Here is a 19,913-nt window from a genome sequence, read left to right as displayed (position 1 = left end):
TGCATTAATCTCGCAATACTATGAATTTTTTTTAGTCTTATTAGATTTTTTATGTTGTTTTTACACATAGCGTATTATGTTTTATTATTATTTTATCAATTTATAATGATTAAATAAAATAAAAATGATTTGGTAATATACTATAAAATGATTAATTACTCATTTTCAACACCACTTATCCTTGTTAGTTGTCATTTTGACTCCGGGACCAAAATAATTGGACGGTTATCACCGTCAATGGCACTATATACACAGTCCAGCCTAATTTGGGACCCCCCCATACCCCTTTGGGTCTCCTTCATTTGCTTTCCTGGCTTGTTTGTCCAATAATGGTCTTTATATGATGACTCCTCACCCCTGTCAGATTCCACCGTGATCCAAAGCACCACATCCATTCATCACCATCTCACACACACCCACATTTGGATCAATGCTCATAAATTTGATCCGCGACAAGTCTGACACATGCACCCACGAGGCCTTTGGCCACACACTTTCTTTTGACCACTCCTTACGGACGCGGGGAGAAACTCTCCCGCCGCTTCCTTCCCCCGACACACTTGTCAAGAACCTCGTTGACCCCTGCCCCTGCCCCACTTGGTTCCATTATTGATTTTTTTTTCTCTCCCTCCGACCCGCTCAATCTCGGACGAGGAAGGGAAACGAATAAGGGGGGAATTAGCGGCGGTCGTCAGGTAGACGGCGAGGATGACGGCGAGCGATCAATGCGTGCTGATGGTTTCGCTCGCAGCGGCGCAAACAACTTTCGCCAACGGGAAAAAGAAAAACTGTATGAAACGTGAATCTTTCCAGAGTTCAGTTTTCAGAGGGAAGAAACTCTGTAGGTTGTATTTAAAGAATAGTCAAAACAGATTGCCTATCTGCGGCATTTTAATGTAAATTATCGTTTTTTTGCAAACTACCACAGCACATACCCTGTTAAAATTCAACTAAATGCATACATTATAATCTTTTCAAGGGCAACATTTACGATGCCGGTACTCTGTGAACCTGTAAGGTCTAATTTTCTGCCCCCTTTTTTGTCTTTTTGCTGGCTTTATTTGGAATATATGCAGTGTGTGAGGGTGCTCCCTGTCAGCGCTGCGCAAAGGGCTTTTTAAGCAACCATTTGTCCTTTTTCAACACAGCTTGCAATAATCCATTCTCGCTCCCACAGCTCCGTCGCCACCTGCTTATGGATCAGGTTCGAGATTTGCCAGCAGTGTTGGGAGGTGACACACTTAAAGGTAATCTTTTTTTTTTCTTATTTAATTTCCCGCCGTCGTCCCAGCTGATTCTCTCCCTGTCACATTAGACGCAGTGGAGAGAGTGATTTGGCGTCCGTAATCTCTTCCGCCCTCCTCCTCCTCCTTTGGAGAAACCTTGAAATATCATAAGGAGATTATTTTATTCGTAATTGATTGAGTGCCTCCTCACCTCGGACCAAAATACTTCAAAGTGTCTGAATTAAGACTTGGGACGGGAGGCAGCGTGCCTCCGTGCGGCCCAGGGTCGTGCGGCTCAGCCTCTTTGGCGGGCAAGTCAGAGCTGAATCGGAGCCTGTGATGGTGGCTAATTGGCTAAAAGAGAGACGTGCGGGTCGGGGAGGCGTTCCGATCATTCTGCTCAGCTGCCAAAGGCTCGCTTTTAAGCTCCAAAATGGGTCACGGAGGCTTCTGTGCAGAAGGCGAAAAAGTTTGTCAACTTATTCGGAAAAAAAAAAACCAAAGCCAAATCTGTGTTGGGTGATCAAATGAAAGAAAATTAACCCATGAAGCGACCATGATCATACACCACTAAACACTACTACTAATATCATACCTGTCAACTTCTGCCAATTTTTCCCCTTATTAATGATTTCAATTCCCCTTATTAAGCGATTTAAAAAAAAACATACAAATGCAATGCGGCACATATTTTCCCACATAGGGCGCACTTAAAAGTCTCAAATTTTCTCCAAAGTGGACGGGGAGCCCAATCACTATGCACTAAATTCAAGATTCTGTAGATGTCGCTGACCGTTTGACAGTTTGCATACATTGCTTGCTGATGCGCTATATTTATATAGTGAAAAGGCGGACATGTGTAAGGGGAATGCGCGTGCGCATATGCTTGAAACATGACAATAATAGCAGTCGACGATGATGTTTTCGTCTTCTACCAGTGACCGAGACTATGCAGATTAGAATCGAAATAGGTAAAACGTTTTACAAAAAACGTACTTAAAAATATCCTGTACAGAAGTTGTTATACGGTGTACACAATTTGAAATGATCACAAAACGTATACCTAGACAGCTATGTGATATTCATGGTTGTCATTTTTTTTTCACCTAAAAAGTGACAGAAAGTGACCAGGTAATTCCCCCAAATCAACAAGCAGTGACCCAGAAGTTAAACCAAAACCAACAGGAAGTGACCCACAAATCCATTCAAACAGCATCATTATTACATTTGGTACGTTCCCCTCTAGTCTGAAATAACAAGAGCCCTAAACTTTGCCAGCCATCCCATCACTCCATTTTTTTGGACGATGCTAAATATTAATATTCGCAGCTGCACCACGATCATTATTATTCACCGTTGGGATCGGAGGGGCAGAACATTGACCCCCCCCCCCCAAACCCACCCCACCGGATCCTGTAAGGAATTCTCTCTGGTGCAAAATTGCCTCTCCAATCAGCCTCCGTCGTATCAGTTTTGGCAGGAGCTCCTAATCTGGTGGGCAGTGATCCTCAATGATCATTTATGAGTCTAAAGTGAAGTCTTTGGCTCCTTAAAACGAGATGACTGTGACAAAATGGGGAAGGAGGGAGGGGCTATTGTCCATTTTCATATTCCCCATCTCAAATCAGCCAGTCTAATTTTCTCCTCTTTCTGCCCACGTTCTTTTCTCTGTTACTCATCTCTTTTGTCCAAGCATGTCCCCCCCTCTCCTCACTATCATTCCTGACCCAATACTGATCTTAATCCTCTTACCTCGCTGCTCCATTACCCACTTCAGCCATTTTTGCATATATACACCAAAGAAACACTTTTTCAAACCCCCTAAACGCTCGCGCCTATCATTCTCCCCTCCAAAAGATGGCTCCTCATATCGTGGCGGGGTAATTATTTGTCCCCCTTTTTACTTGGTGCAAAACCTCATCTTCCCCTCCAAATTGAAAGTGGCGTTAATCAGTTCCCATGCATACGGGTGCGGGTGAGCTGTGGGGATTATCTCAGGTTTTGTGTTGTTTTTAATCCCCAAATGCCATTGCTAGTAGCAATGCAAATGCCGCGGAAGATTGTTTTGGCGTGTTTGGAAATCGCCACATCATTGCTAGCAAGGAGAAAAAAATGTGCTTGTCATCCCTTAAAAAAAAGAAAGAAATCTAAAATGAAAATGTGTATTTTAAGGCACCACTGAAACAGGCCCAGATTTCCAAATTAACAAATACAATCAGAATTTTTCACTGCAGTATATATTGCTTTTTTGATTCTTTCTTATGTAAATTCTTGCTAAACACTGAATAACGTGCTATAACATATCATTTACTCATCTCCCTTTCCCTCTTATTTGTCTTGTAATTTTGTTTTTCTCTCGAGACAGAGATTAAGCCCTAATCTCCCCATAGTTTTGTGTTTAATTGATAGGATTGAACTATTACATCATCTGCTTCTTTATGGCAGAGCCATAAATAATAATTATTCATAGATAAAAGCAAAATGCATTGTTTTCCCTCCGGTAATGACCAGGACCACACTTTCACTTCATAAACAACGACATCTTCAAATCCTTAGATATGGCAATCATAATAACAATGCTCCGGTGAATTGCAGAAAAAAATCTGCTGAGCTAGAGTCGCAAATTCATATATATTTGTACTTTCCCACCACGGCCGAACTCTAAAAACCAACCCGACTCTCTATGGAGTCCCATAGAAACCCCAGTGGCAAATCAAAGGATTTTCAGGCATTCCCCTCTGCAAATCCAGCGATTAGTCCTCATCTTTGTTGCTCATAATCTCTAAATCTTATTTGTCTCACAACGAGATCATGCTATTGAAAAGCTCATGACACACTAAAGGCTTTTACCTTACACCTCTACATTCTTGAGGTATCATCTACTCCCTTATGACCAATGTCGTAATGAAGTAAATGAGGTTGGGGAAGCACATTTTTGAACAACAAACGCACCTACATATGGGAATATAATACGTCTATTGCTGTGAGTGCAAAAAAAAAGTATTTTGACACTCTCACATTCCTCATATACATCTTTCTCCCACTAAACCTGTGCAGAGTGTGTTGACTCTATTAACAGCTCCGTGTTGAAATGTTACACCCGGACTGCAAATACGTAGCTTCTTTCATCCCTCAAGTCTTTTTCCTGCTTGTTGAAAGAAAAATATAAATACTCTTGATTTTTTTTGGCTTTTTTAATATGTTTTGATCGTCTTATTGCTTAGGTGTCGAGCAATTTTGCGACTATCTGGAAAGTTGAGGTAGCATGTTGCTAAAGTGTCTTTATTGATTTTTTTATTTTACTTTTTTTAAATTATTTTTTCAAAATGAATGTTATCTCATTCAGCTAGATGTCCAACCCATTTCAGATGAGAAGGGCTGGTTGGTATTGCATGCAGATTGAGTTGGAGAAGGTGCTGATGTTTGGATCGCTATGGCAACCGATAAGTTAAAGGCTCACTAAATGATCATAATTCGACATTCTCTAAACTTATTCCAAAATGTTGGAAATCAAGGACTACGACTGGTTTTGTTTCGCTCAAGGATCTTCTTGTAGGTGTTGAAGGAACGTGTCATCGTGGGGATGAAGCTGTTTGGAGAGCTAATGGGGGAGGATTTAGATCGTATCGCCGTGTGTGTGTGTGTGTCTGAGTATGTATTCAGAGTTATGTGTGAACGTGTTGCCCCGCAGTTTACCTTTGGGCTCACCTAAAAGTCTTCAAGCAGCCGTCTTTCTTCTCTTTCCATTCCTCCTCCTGCCCCTGTAAGCCACTGAGGTATTTCCACAGCAGTGTGTCAGTGTTAATATTGACTCTCATCTCACGGTGGCACGGAGAGGCGTCTCCTCCACGGTACGCCTCTCTTATTTCGTCGGCCCGGTTTGCCGGCCCCAATCTGATCTGGCAATTTTCATGATCAGTTTTCATTTGACACACTTTTGGCATTTTGAAGTGACCTTTCATAGCAACAAACAATTGCTAAGAAACCCAAAGACAACTTTTCTACTGACTGTTCTTAGAAAAATCAAAAATGGAATAGTTAAGAGTTATTTCAATTTTTACCACTACTGAGCCCACCTATGGAAAGCACTCTGTTATAAAGGTCAAGGTTCAAAACAACAATAGCTAAAAATCAATCAGTTCCACAAAAAAAGCAAAAAGCTACGTGTTAAATAGAAATAGGGAAAGAACTCTGAATATAAGATAGACGTCCAATCCATTAGACCCGGGAGGGTTGGCATTTGGAGTGGTGGGGTCACAATGTTTACTTATTGCAAAACGGCGTATCCCTGGAGCTGATTTGTCGCGGTCAAACCGTTGGGGCGCCAGGTCGTGAACTTTGAGTCAACTTTAAACTGCCGCTTCCCACAAGGAGGAGCCGTCTCAATAGTGCCGGAAAAAGAACAAAATCATGAAAAATACAAGGAGTGACTAACATAACCACAATATTTTTACACAAATTGAGTATATTCACGTTCAGATTGATCTTTCAATCCATTATTTGAGCTTTATCTCCCCTTTTGTGTTCATTCATTCTTTTCCAACTTTTAATTGCCCACTGGCAATAAATAGACACTCAATAGACCTTCATTACGACCCTGTTTAATTTCACCGTTAATGCAGAAAGTGAAAAGAAAAAAAACCTCGAGTGACTGACTGCTGATTAAGAACAAGGATGACTTGGTTATCCAGAAAATCCAATGGCAGCCTCACTTAGCCCGTGATCAGCTCTGGAAAAGAAAAAAAACACCTTATCCAGTCGATCCTACAGGAGTGGAAAAAGGCAAAAGCTGGCTCCTTTTTCTTTATCCCCAAAGCAGGATAACAGCCGGCGTAGGGGGAATATCCACGCCTGCCAATTGCGCTAATGGCCCCTAATTCCAAATTAATTCAGTCTAAATGAACTGTCAGTGGGAGATTGATTTGTTGGAGCTGCCGTCTTGATGAGCGCCGTCATGTGATTAGACACCGAGGCCTGTGTCGCTCGCCCACTGCCTCGGGCAAACTTTCTCACTTGTTTTTTTTTTACTCTCTCTCTCTCTTCTTAGCTGACTGGATCCAAGTGCTGTCAACCGCAGCTGGTTCTGCCGTGACAGGCAAGGAGATGTGAGGCCTCTGCGGGACGTGTCCACTGAGGAGGTGAGCCCGACCCGTGGGGGTCCGGGGGGGGCATTTTCACTCAAAAATTGACTGCTTAGTGTATGCGGTGGCGTGGTACTGAAGGAAAATCTCATTTTCAGTCTTTTGCTTATTTATACGCAAATTTGGATTTGTCTATATAGTCAACTTCAGTTTACGAGGAACCAATTCACCCTTTATAGGCCAACTGACTATTTCTGGTTAATTTAAAAAAAACATTAAGACGTCCTCTCAGTGTGAGTTAGATAGGCCACAATATTTACATTTGGTGTGGCCTATATCAAAGGCAGGTTTCAATTATAGTAATTATGCTTTAAAGTAGTATACATTTTAAATTTATATTTTAAGTAGAAATAATACAATTAGTACAAACAATAACACTCTAAAGTTGATTGTAGGTGAAACCTCCAAAAGTTGGATGTTCTTTTTTTTTTCTTCCGAATTTTTGTTGTTTCTGATAAAGATTACTCCTTTCAAGAATGGGCATAAGCCTAATTATCAAACTTATCGGATATTTTGGAAATATGAAATGGAAAAGAGGATTGAAGTTTAAGGTCATGAGATATCGCAGAGGTCAGAAAATGAATTTTGTGTTAATTTGATAACAGACTGTTTAACTCAATTAAACAAAAATAACTTAATTTTTGGAGGGGGCGGTTGATATAGAGAGGGTCAAAGGTCGCTGAGGTCCGGAATATGGTGAGCTTTGAATTTAGGTAGAGGTCTGCATTCTCAGAGTGCTCCCGTTTTTTTTTTAAATATACTTTTATACTTTTATTATTATACGTTTTTACCAGTCATCAAACTAACTCTACGCTATTGAGTTTGAAGACACGCTTGTTAATAGGCTCTGGTGAAAGTTAATTAGCTGTGGAAAGCACGCCAGGGGCAGCGTCGTCTCTGCCCCAGAGGACTTTGCTATCCCCGCTGATTCCCGGGCTAGGCTAATTATTTGCCAATAACCTTACTTACTGGCCACGTTGCCTCTTGCGGGCGTGAGCCTAACAGGCGTCACCCCGCCAGCGGGGCGGCCGCCCTGCCGGGAAGTTTGAAGCGGCACGACCGCCCGCTCGCTCGCTCGCCACCTCGGAGATGATTTCCTCCTGCCGTTTGAAGTCAGAAATGAAATTCCTTCAAATTCGCCATTAACGCTATTACTCCAAGTATTGGACACAGTGGCGGGTAACCCGGCAGCTTTTCCGTGGCCAGTCATTAACTTGGGCCCTCGCTACTCAAACTAGTCAACCTTATTACCGCCGGCCGCCTATTTTGGCTGTTTATTGACTTTCTTGTTGAAATACTTTCACCCTCACACATATGAATAAATATGGGCCACGGAGAAAAGCTGTTTATCATGCAAAGTGGGCAACTTCAGAGGCTAGAAGAGGGGAGGTGGCCTAAAGAGGCTGAGCTATTACACTCCAATATAGAGCACGTTTTCGCTCACTTCTGATCCTTTGACATACTTGCGCAAGAAATCAAAGCATCGCTGAGGGATGATTCTTGATTAATTGTTTCCACCAGAAATTGAGTTGAAATACAGTGCACTACTCGGCTGTAACCAGAGGAGGCGCTGGTGAGGCTGTAGCAACTTTGATGTTTCCTCGAGTCTCCTCAGTTCAAAAACTATACTTTAGGTCGAGGAGTTTTTGTGTGATGGTTAGTTAACCCTTAATAGGGGAGGGGAATCGTTTTGGCCGTTTAAAAATGAACTTAATCCCATGAAACTGACCATCTACGTCACATGTGTCAAAGTGGCGGCCCGGGGGCCAAATCTGGCCTGCCGCATCGTTTCGTGTGGCCCGGGAAAGAAAATTATGAGTGCTGACTTCCTGTTTAGGATCAAATTAAAATGAAGAGTATAGATGTATATTAAATTTCCTGATTTTCCCCCTTTTAAATCAATAATTGTAATTTTTTAATCCATTTTTTCTGTGTTTTTATTCCAATAATCATTTTCTAAAATCTAAAAATATATTTAAAAAAAAGCTAAAATAAACAACTGAATATTCAGGGTTTTTAATCCAGTTCTTTTAATCCATTTATCCCCAAAAATCTAAATATTATATCTAAAATGGTCCGGCCCTCCTGAAATCAAGTTGACGTTAGATGTACACTTGCGGTATGTGGACGCCCGGTCTCAATTATTTATATATAAAATAAATCCAACTCTAAATGAATCAAATATGGATGCAGCAAGAATTCTCCCCTTCACTTTCCTCCCACATCCCAAAAACATGCACGCTAGGTTGGTTAAACACTCTTTATTGCCCATCGTTAGTGTGCGTCAATGGTTGTCCTTTGCTAGACATCCATTTAAACTGAGCTTGTTAAATCTCAGCGCCGTTGACAGCACCAGACGTCCATTCCGTTTTGAATTGGACGCTACGGGCGCGGTCCACGGCAGCCTATGAGTTCAACGATGGTTGGGTAGTCGATATGTCAAAATTTTGGATCGCTGTCAATTACTGTGTTTATTTCTTTACAGGTTGTTTTTGTCATTGGACTATATAGCGCATTAATCCCCGCGTCCCCCCGCCCCGCCCCACCCCGCCCCTCGCGTTAAAGCTGCGCCTTTCCAATCCCCACTAAGCACACAGCCCGAGGCCGCACGTGCACTAATAGGCCCGGCACACTAAAACATGTTTTCTTCTTCATTGACACTGATCATAACAGATTATATGAACTTTCTTGATAATCAGCCAAGAATGCGTGACACCAATCTTTTCAAAGTGTGTTGTTTTGTTCCTGTAGACGGCTTTAGCAGATTCCATCCCAAGAGATGTTTATCGCATAATAAGTTGACATGAAACTTGTTATTACAAGAATAATATTTTCCTGGGATTTACATCTAAGTCCATTGAATATAATACCTTGATTTTAGGAGCAAGATCTGTGTCGTTCCACATTTGGATGCAATACATTTCAATTTTAAATCCATATACAAAAAAATGACTTTCTGATTCAATTTGCTTGTTCTTAAAATATTATACAAAAAAACTCAGAAATAAAAGTGCTTGAGTATATTTTTTTAAATACACGCTAAAAATCTTTTTTTTTCTATTGTCATATCCTCCCAAGAACCAAATTGAATCTCACTTAAACCTTGTCAAACATTAAAATCATAATTGGTGTCTCTAGTAAATAATATTTCAAATAGTATTTGCTCTTCATAAAACGGGTGGCACATGTTTTAGCATAAGCAATTACAGTAGATTAAGACATTTTTTTTAAATAAGCAATAAAAGATAGCTTCCACTCCTAAGAATAAACTAACATTACTTAAAATTTGCAACCCCTTAGCCTTTGATCATACCAAGTGTTGTCAATATCATATAAACAATGTCAAAAAAAAATCTCTAACCTGTTAGATAAGATCATTTTGCATTTACTAAAACATGAACAATTATTGATGTTCATGAAGCATAAAATCTGCCACCTCACTTGTTGCCCTGATCATTTTGTCCAAACAGTAACACACAAAAAAAATCCACAACTAACCCCTACTTAAAATGACACAAGTTTCCTCCTTCTTCCACACCTGTCTCCTATTTTTCCCTTCTTCTTGTAAGAACTTGAGCGTATTCCGTGATCAATACAGAGTGGAGCTCTCTGACTGCATCCATTTTGTGCCATGGCAGCTTAGCCCATCAATACTCTTTAAATTCTCCTTATTGGCCCAAACAAGGCGTTGCATTATTTAGCAACTCTACAGTCAATGGCATATTATCTACCCAACATGAACAGGTAAATGGCTTTCTGTATGGAAAGTGTCTAAGTAGCACTTGAGCAATGTGGCTTGTAGCATCTTTATCACAGCTGACCGTCAACAAGGAGGCTTTCCAGCCCAAAATCCAATATGGAGATCTCCTTATGTCTTTTTTGTCGGACACCTTTGGAAGTCAATCTGTCCGATTCGGGAAACGCCGTTAGCCCACACGCTTAATATACATCAACTCGTGAGCGTGTTTGTACCCAAGAGGCCAGGAAGTTACCTTGTGTAGGTTTTTTATTACAAAGTAAATTTGCTTTGTCGCCGTTGCAAAACAATCCCAAAGCGGCTGTGGGTAATGTACACAAATGAACAGCGACACGAGCGTGTCTCATTTGCCGTGGAAATATTTCCCCCCGTCTCCACTATTGGGAAATATTCATTAAGAAATAAATCAAATGAGGCATGACGGTGACAATGCGGTGGCGTAAATTCAATTTGTATTCATAACAGCCACGAGCAAGGAGGCGATCATTCACATGACTTGTTTTACTGACGTTGTTTGCTACTTGTTATTTAAGAGCCCTCTTTTTAATGGCAGCAAACACTGGACTCTATGTCCTATTTGTATTTACATGTAGTGTAAATAATTGTCTCCGAGTATTGTGTAAACGTTGGTTTTAATTTTTTTTTTAATCTGCTAACGGTCCTGTGTTAACATGAGTCAATACCACTTAGCCAGATTTTAGAATTGAGAGGCAAAGTTTTCTATCAGTGCAGTTTACATGTTACAGATTCTTCTTTAAAATGAAAAAAAATATATGTATATGTAGTATTTAAAATTATTTTTTTTAGAAATCTTAATCACTGTTTTCATTTAAGTGTCACAAAAGCCATGGTGTAAAAAAAAAAACAAGTAACTTTAAAATATGCTTTATTTTTATTAAACTATATAAATAACACAAAACAAAGGCATCCATTTAATCTTAGCCACTGTTTTAAGTACCGTATTTTCCACACTATAAGGCGCACCTAAAAGCCTCAAATCTTTTCAAAAGCTGACTATGCGCCTTTTAATTCGGTGCGCCTTATATATGGACCAATATTAAAATTGTTATCATGATAAAATTAAAATAAATCCCTTTAGCGCAGCACCGTCTAATGGATGCATATTAAAGTAACTCCAGCCTCTACTCTAGCGCCCTATAATGCGGTGCGCCTAATATATGGAAAAAGTTGCAAAATATGTCATTCATTGAAGGTGCGCCTTATAGTGTGGAAAATATGGTATGTCAAATTGTGTTTTATGTTAAAAGTGACTGCATTTTGATTTGTCCTTAAAAACAACAGAAGACTTAAGGTCATTAAACATGCGGGATAATAATAATAATATTGTCTCCCAACAATGTTTTTGATCAAGTGTAATGTAGCGACATCTTGGACAAGTGGGAGTTGTCATCGATCATTTCTTCTGCCAGTGGTTAAAAAAAAGTGTTGTGTTTCGTCATAAACAGATGGAAGCCTTCAGTGAGTTTGATTGGGGGGGGGGGGGTGAAGAAATAACAATAAACATATTTGGAGTAGCGAGCAATAAGGAGAGATGGTCGATAGAAAAGAGGATGAGTGCTCGCCTTTGCCGGAGAGTCTGCCAAAATCCATTACCTAAGTGTTCTTTATCTTTCCCATATGCTTTTGTTGTCTAATCTAGCCCAGCAAATCCCGGATTCACCAAACAAACACGTGGATCAGCGCCGTCACTCGCAAAGCAAACAGCAAACTCATCGCCGCACGCTCACAGCGCCGCGTGGCGGTCGCCGGGGGAAGCGCGGCCCGGACCCGTCCCGCCCAAGCTATCTGGGGATGATTGGTAAGATAATCAGACGGCAGCCGCGGGAATTGAAGGAGACGCTAACTGTACTTTGCGCTCCGTCGGATCCCCGACTTTGGCCCTCGTATCCTTGATCCTCTCAGCTTTCTCTCCCTTCCCCCCTCCCCCCTCGCGCTCTTCTTTTAAGGAGGATTGGAGTTGATTCCAGACAATCCACCCCAGTTTGGGAAGTGGAACGAGAGGGACTCAGTGAAATGCGGGATCACGGACGGACTTTCCCGGGGGGAAATCGTATCACAATGGTGCTTGGAGCGCTATCAGATTTAAGAGAAGAGCTTTAAAAAGCAAAGAGCCGGGGCTCACTGGTAAACTTTTCAAATGCTGGCTTGTACTCAGCTGGCCATGGAGGAAGAGTGAGAATGGTCTGGCTGGAACATTTTGCAAGCGCACGGGAGCCTTAAATAACAACGCGGGAAAATATCATGCCGTTGTGCTTTGACATGAGAGCAAAAATGCGAGATAAGGGCGCTCAACTCGCTTTACTTGACTCATTCGCTGGCAGTGATTAAAATAGACGTCAGATCCATTTATACTCCCGTAGTTTGAATCAATTGGATGAAACATTTATTGACCCAAGTCCAAATAGTAGCTGTCAAAACTATCCCATAAAAGTTAGTGCGAGGGTATAATAAATAGTACCTTGAATGAGACACTTCAAACTGTGCTAACTCTATTAGTGTCACTTTGACAGTATAAATGCCGCAAAATGTGTAGTTCCAAAGTGGTCCAAATTTCATGAAAGATGATGCCAATGTGTTCCAATTTCTTGAATGAGACCCTGAGAACTAGAGTGGGCTAAGTCCATTATTCTCATTCAAATCTTATGACTTTCACTTAATAGCATTTATGCAATACTGGTCCATCCCACAGTCAATGTTCCACAACAATTTCTCCTATTACAAAAAAAACCCCAGTAGAATGAAAGAAACATGCTTGAATTCAAATTTATCTTCCAAATTCTTTCAAAAGAATTAGTACACCCCTTCGCTTGTGTTAGGGTTAGGGTTTTGACAAATCCACATGGCCTTTCTTTTAATATAGTCATGCATGTTAGTCCGTTAAGTGCAGATAAATGATTTGTCCAGTATCATCCACCTCTACAATGGATCTGCAGCTCAGCGGGACGCTGTGGGCTAAAGTTACGTTGCGATCGGACCGGGCCATTAAGCCAAGCAGCAGCATGCTGTGTGAGCAAACATCCCTAATCACAGTTTCTCGCAGACTTCTAATGAGCCTTCGCTAATTAGCCTGCTCTCGCCACGTCAATTGTTTCTCTCCGTCGCTCCACTCGGTTAGTCCGGCCTCATTTATCTGATATAGATTAGCCTCTGCGTGTAGAGGGAGGGGGGCGATCAGGCTATTGAAAATCATCAGTAGTTAAAGTGAGGGTTTAGGATAGAAAGTCATCAAAGATTTAAGAGGCTTTTTTATCGATCCGATATGTATACTTTGCCAAATAAATGTACATGATACAGATTTTTTTTCTACTGGAGCTAGGGCGTTCGGCGAGGTGGATAGAATGATGGGCACTTCTTTATGCTGTAGCAGTTAGTTTTAGCAAAAAAAACCTGCAAAATAGCCTCCAAAATACCATGAAAATGTTCAAGGAAAATTCAGTTGGAAGGCATGTGCACCTTCAAAAATTGTTTGAATTGCACACTTTATATGTTGACACAATCCTAACTCTAAACAAGACATGCACTAAAGTTTATAGGGTTCGAACCCAGGTGGATTTTGCATGTTTCCCTGGCCTTGCGTGGGTTTTCTCCAGATACTCTGCTTTCCTCTCACATCCCAAAAACATGCAGGGCAGGCTGGTTAATCACTCTAAATTGCCCCTAGCGTGCATGGTTGTCTTTTTTCTCTTTGTGCCCTGCGATCGGCTGGCCACCAATCGGGTACAACTCCCCACCTATTGTCCGTAGTTAGCTGGAATCGGTTCCAGCACCCTCGCATAAGCGGTTGAGAAAATGAATGAATGTCAGATGAAACTTAAAAGTGGACAACTTTGAGTTTTTCTGTAAAAGTTGACACCTCGTCCAGCTGATATTTGACTTTCTTCCCATTGGCAGGTGAATGGTAGCACTAATAGCTTGCTGACCCCCCTAAGACCGGTCAAGACTACTCCCGCCAGATTGGTCGCCATCACGGATGGGCCGCTCGCTTCTCCACTGGCTGATCCAGACGTGACCCCAACTCGGGAACTTGTCGTCATGGAAACCAACGCCAGGTAAAATCCTTTTTATACGTAAGCGCTGACACGGAATATTGGATCAGAACGCTCCGAGAGAGCACGCCAAGCGTTTGCTAGCCACTGTAGGCAGCTTCCCCTTCATCGGCGTCACATGGTAACAAATTAGGTGGACAGGGCAACGGGGCAGCAGATTGGTGCATTCATCATGAGAGAAATAGATCATGTCAGCCTTGTCTGTTGGCTCATACATGCTGCTGTGGGCCAGCGTGGAGGTGCTATATCAAATGGACCTGTAGGAAATGAGGCCTTCATGACATCTAATAGGTTTTAGGAGCAAGTGCAGGTTGAGAATGTGAAAGGTGCTCTTCCGACTCATGTAGAATTCTTGGTTTGTACACGTAAAATGCCAAATTGTGTCTTGCATCTTGGCTTTTGCAGTGTTAGAAATGATGATGCACTAAAAGTGAACCGAATGCATTTTAATCTTGAATTAAATCAGTGGTTTTCGAAAAAGCACTTGCTCAAAAACAATACTTGACTGGCCAAGTCACACACTTGACACCGACCGACCAACATCAGAATACAGTTTGATAGGAGGCCGACGTGTTCCGGGATTGAGCGGAGCGACGGGCCACGCCTCCTCGGCGCCAAAGCCCATTTTGCTCTGATTAAGTCGTGGCAAAATATTCCATTTGTCAGTGGCGCGCGGCTGAGACGGGCCCAGCCGACTGTGTCTGTTGACTGTGTGGCCTCGCCGCCATTTACATTGTTCACTGACAGCATCATCATTTTGCTGCCTTAATGTCCACCTTCGCTCGCGTCTCTCCGTGCCGCCTCCCAACCTTGGCCACCCCCCATTTCTCCCAGCGCCCAAACACTCCATCCCAATAGCCTATTTTTGTTTGATCTGCCCTCATTGCAAGGTTGAGTGGCGGCAAAGAAGCCGGTGCAGCCCGAGTCATTTCCAATGTCATAAATTTCAATCTTCCAATGTTTTTTTTTTGCCCTCTTCCTCTCCCTCCCTCCCTCGCTCGCTTCATCCCCTTCTCCGGCGGCGGAGCTATCACGGGAATTTGTCAATTCCGCTGTTGTTCTCTCCCTCCAAAACATGTATTGACTATTATCCTGTCTCACGTCTTTGCACACCTCCGCCGCCGCCGCCACCGCCGCCGAGAAAGCAATTTTCTCCCGGCCGCATCCGTGATGAGATCCAAATGAAAGATCATTAATGGGCGCTTCCGAAAGAAATGGAGTCCTGTCTCCTCTTTTAAATATGTTCATTCCTCTCAGATGCGCGCTCACATTTTGTCCCTTTTAACACTGATGTGTATAACTTGGGGGAAGCCCGAAGGCCATAACATTAGGCACACCTCCACCATGTAATGATCACGGATGTATAAGGATCTTTCTTGTTTGTCATTGGCAGAAAGATCATAAAACAGAGTGAACAACAGTATATGTTGATGAAGAATAGGCACGATTACCTATGTGACATTGTCAATCAAAATCGTGCAGTATTACTTTTACACGCTCTCTGATTGTTATTCGTTTGATTTTGTATGCGTTCTGTACTTTCTGGGTGTTCCCTCATGTTTCAGCATCATTGGGTGAAAACAAAATGGCAGCATGGCACTTGACTAAACTAACTTACTAAACAAACTGACCAACTAACTAACCTACTAATGCAGGCCTTTTTCAATCCTTACACTGAAAACAAATTTTTTTTTTTGCCCATCTAAACAAACTTATAATATAACTAGAGCTAGAATGTAAACCCTTAACTCGTTGGCTACCTTTGACGATGTCCAATCCAATTGAATTCGGAGGCTGGCAGCAGATAAGGACATTTCCCTTGGTTTTCAGCCCTCCCAGTTCAAATGGATTGGAGTAACACACAAATTTATGACATACGTTTATTTATCATCGCCAATGGCACTGAAAGACTTCAACTTTTTTTTATAGATTGATTGTGATGATGAGCAAAGTTTCACGCAAAAATATACCCTAAAATTAGTATTTTTTTCTGTTTTTAACTATTTTCGGTAATTTAAAAAAGAAATATAAACGGCACATTTTGGGTCATGCAAGCCACAGTATTGGTATATTGTTGTGTACCAATTGTGTATAAAAAATATACATACTATATACACGTACAAATATAGGTACTACTAATCAGTATAATATTATTTGTGTATTTTTTCCACAAATGAATTCTTTAGTGAATTAATAATATGGTAAGAAAAGTAAAAGCAGTACTAATAGTCCCTACTTATAACCGCAATCATTCTCTACCAGTACAAATGAATTGGACGTCCATTGCCGTCAATAGAAGCCACTGCCAGTAGGTTAAATGAGGGCCTCACAAAGGGTTAAAGCCAACGTCAATGCTAGTTTTGTTAGCGTGTCTGTGGCGTTTAGAATTGTTTTAGCTTTAAGATAGTAAACTTTTGAAAACTACAGCGTGGTAAAATACAAAATATGTTCTTTTTACTTTTGTGATTCGTCAGATGGCAAAAAAAAGATTTTCAAAACACAACTTTACAAAGTTGCCCAGCGGGATCTTTCTTGCGTCTCACCGTGGTTTAATGTCGCCGCCCACATGGGTGCCGGGATCACTGCTCAGCAGAGCGCGACCCATTTGCGCACTGTCTCAGGAGCTCGCTCTCTAAGCAAACTTTACCTCCCACCTGCTGGCGTGCTCCCCTACCTCTGCTCATTAGCATCTCATTAGCATTTCATTAGCAGATCCCACTGTCCCTTCCTAGACCAGTCAAAAATGGATTGGACGTCCATCTTTGGCAAAAAATAGCTCTCCATTTTTTCCCATTATAATTGACAGAAAAAGTTGCAGCGAGAAGTAAAAATGCATTCCGGGACTGAGGTCGGATGTTAATTTTCTCGTATTTGTTTTTATGAATAGTGTAGGTATATATTTTCGCAATGATAGATAAACTCAAAGTATAATCAAGTGCAAATGCAGGATAGCAATCTGCAACTACATTTGCCTTTCTCTTTTTCCACACTAGATCAGTTTAGCGTAACACGCCTTGGAAACCAAGGGTGTAACTATCACTTGAAGGACAAATATGACATCCCGTATGATGCCAACGACACACACACAACATGGCCTCCAATTGATTTCAATGTCTGGGCTAGCAAGACACAGTAATTAGCCAGGTGAGCGGAGCGGGGCGGGGTCACGCGCAGCCAATTAAGAAAGTGACAGCCCGTCCAGTGTCGTGACAGCCGCGCACACGCTTGACATTCATACTCGGACTATTTTAAAAGTATTTGCTAACGAGGTAATTACCATGGTAACTGGATATCTGTCATCTATACTTTCACGTCTCTTTTACGTCCTTTTGTTTATGTCACGCTTGAGAAGGACTATGAAACTCTATTCCCCAAAGAAAGACATTTTTTTAACTCCTTGATGGCAACAAACGAACACACTCCTTTAGTCATTTGCTGCCAGTCCTCCCTGTTCTAATGGGTCGGAAACCTGATTCCATCACGTTCCTAAATCGATAATTCTCAATGATTACTCCCAATATTCTTGTGGTTCTCATTGAATGGCAGAAGTTTTAATGGGCCTCTGAATCCCAAGATCTAGACCAGGGGTGTCAAACTCGGGTTGGTTCGCGGGCCGCGTTAACGTCAACTCGATTTCATGTGGGCCGGACCATGTTAGATAAACTTAGATAGATATTTCTTAAATGGATTAAAAGAACTGGATTAAAATCCCTGAATATTCAGTTTTTTATAGATCTAAAACAATGTTTATTTTAGCTTTTTTATATACATTTTTAGATTTTACAAAATGATTTTTGAACTAAAAACACAGAAAAAATGGATTAAAAAATTACAATTATTGATTTAAAAGGGGGGAAATCAGGAAATGTAATATACATCTATACTCTTCATTTTAATTTGATCCTAAAATAGAAAGTCGGCACTCATGATTTACTTCTCCGGGCCACACAAAATGATGTGGCGGGCCACATTTGGCCCCCGGGCCGCCACTTTGACACATGTGATCTAGACCCTATAGAGCACAGTTTTTATCTAGCAAAGACGAAAATGATGCTGCAAAACTCTGACACAGCATCTTCAATGATTTTGCTGATGCCCATAACATCCAGACAACAACCTTTGATTACAAAAAAAGACAGGCGTCCATTCCCGCTCCCTCGGAAGCCAAAACTCGATATACGCTTCACTCCGCCCATCAAAACAACAGAAACGAAAGCCAAGTGGACTTTAGTTTGTGATGAATATCCCACCTGCACCCCCCCAACACTCTCCTCTTTTGTCTACCATCTCAGCACCAAATATTAAGTGCGTATGGCAAAGGTGGTGGGATACAGTTATAAATGGCTATCATTTCCCCAACCACTCCGTCGTTCTCCATTGTGGAACGGACGTCGCCGCCGGGCTTGAGGGAGGTGATGTGTGCGTCAATGTGGGAGGATGTGCGCCAGTGTGTGGGTGGGTGTATAAGGGGGTGGGGGCGGGGGGGGGGGGGGGGGGGGTAATAGAGGCAGCAGAAGGGTCGAGACTCCCACAGGAAATGTGTGACAGCAGAGCATCGCGCGTACTAAGCGACGATGACATCGCTGTGTAGATGAGAAGACAAGTGCCTGAATTTACCGGGTGGGGATTTCAGGGAGTGCAGGAATTTGGAGGGCGCCGGGGTGAACTTTCACAGTCAAATCAACTTTTGCTCACATTCATTCCACTTCAGAAGAACACTTAAAGCGCTAAAAATGTCCTTATACTTTTGAACCGTGTTTTAACAGACTTGTGATCGGTTAAATTGAAGCATTTTAAAAAAAAAATACAACAAATACAGATCAAAAAATAGGAAAACATTTAATGTGTTTATAGTGCTAAAGTATGGTTCAACTGTCTTGTGCTTTGGGATACGAGTTCAGTTCTCTCTCATATAACTTGCATCTCAAGTCTAACCACGGATTTGTTTCTGGCTCCACCCAAAAATATTTTTCTTTTCGGTAATATAGCACTCGATAAAATCTAGCCTTATAAAAAACATGAATTAAAGCCAACGCCATTGTATACACTCATAGCAATTTTTACCTGGTGGCCATCTTGGGTGGGGCACCCAGCAGTGTGAAACGAGATCACAAAATTCATCATAATTCTCATTGTGGGTCAATAACCGAGTTATAGTATCAATAAATAGCCAATAATATGCATTTTTGAACCTCCATTCCAGTGTCAATACTTTATCTAAATGTTTCCCTTTTTGCTTTGGCGACTTTGTTTTATAGAAAGAGTTTTAAGCATTATGTTGGAAGTGTCTCCTAAATGTTACCAAATTTCTTTTTGTTCTGATAACCCTCTTTAGCATTCTCACTTTAAGAAGCCTCCATTCTTTACTCGCTGCCACCGCTTCTGCCGTCAGCGGATTTATTTGAGAATTGTTTCTTAATTGCACTTTGCATTCATTCTCCGCATCTGGAGACTTTCCGATTTTCAACTGTTAATGACTTTTGGCTGTGTTCCCCAATTATGAGCTTAGACGTGATCTCCTTTTCTCTGTGATGGTCTTAAAGCAGTTGGCAAGCCACGTCCCCACAGATTAAATTGATCTTTAAAATGCCACTGAAGATAAAGATAAACACTTTGACCAGGATGGTCCAGTCATTTGGAACTCAGTCACTTGCAGATTTCATGAGTTATTGTTAAGAAATGTGAAATCGCCTTTATGCCTTTTTTTCTTTTCTTTTTTTCT

General features: G+C 41.5%; 1 long non-coding RNA gene across 6 annotated transcripts in view; it reads left to right on the top strand.

The window, feature by feature from the left end:
- The first annotated feature begins 1,176 nt into the window (after positions 1 to 1,176).
- The window catches only part of LOC144085425 (uncharacterized), a 30,754-nt gene continuing 12,017 nt past the window's right edge, over positions 1,177 to 19,913 (top strand). For all 6 annotated transcript variants that reach the window (XR_013304130.1, XR_013304132.1, XR_013304131.1 and 3 more), the window contains exons 1-4: positions 1,177 to 1,247; positions 6,274 to 6,364; positions 11,785 to 11,943; positions 14,037 to 14,194. This is a non-coding gene — a long non-coding RNA (uncharacterized LOC144085425). The remainder of the gene's footprint in view (positions 1,248 to 6,273; positions 6,365 to 11,784; positions 11,944 to 14,036; positions 14,195 to 19,913) is intronic.

Source organism: Stigmatopora argus, chromosome 12 (assembly GCF_051989625.1).
Source record: "Stigmatopora argus isolate UIUO_Sarg chromosome 12, RoL_Sarg_1.0, whole genome shotgun sequence".
Lineage (NCBI taxonomy): Eukaryota > Metazoa > Chordata > Actinopteri > Syngnathiformes > Syngnathidae > Stigmatopora > Stigmatopora argus.
Note: the sequence above shows the minus strand (reverse complement) of the source record. Positions and strands in the feature narration are given on the sequence as shown.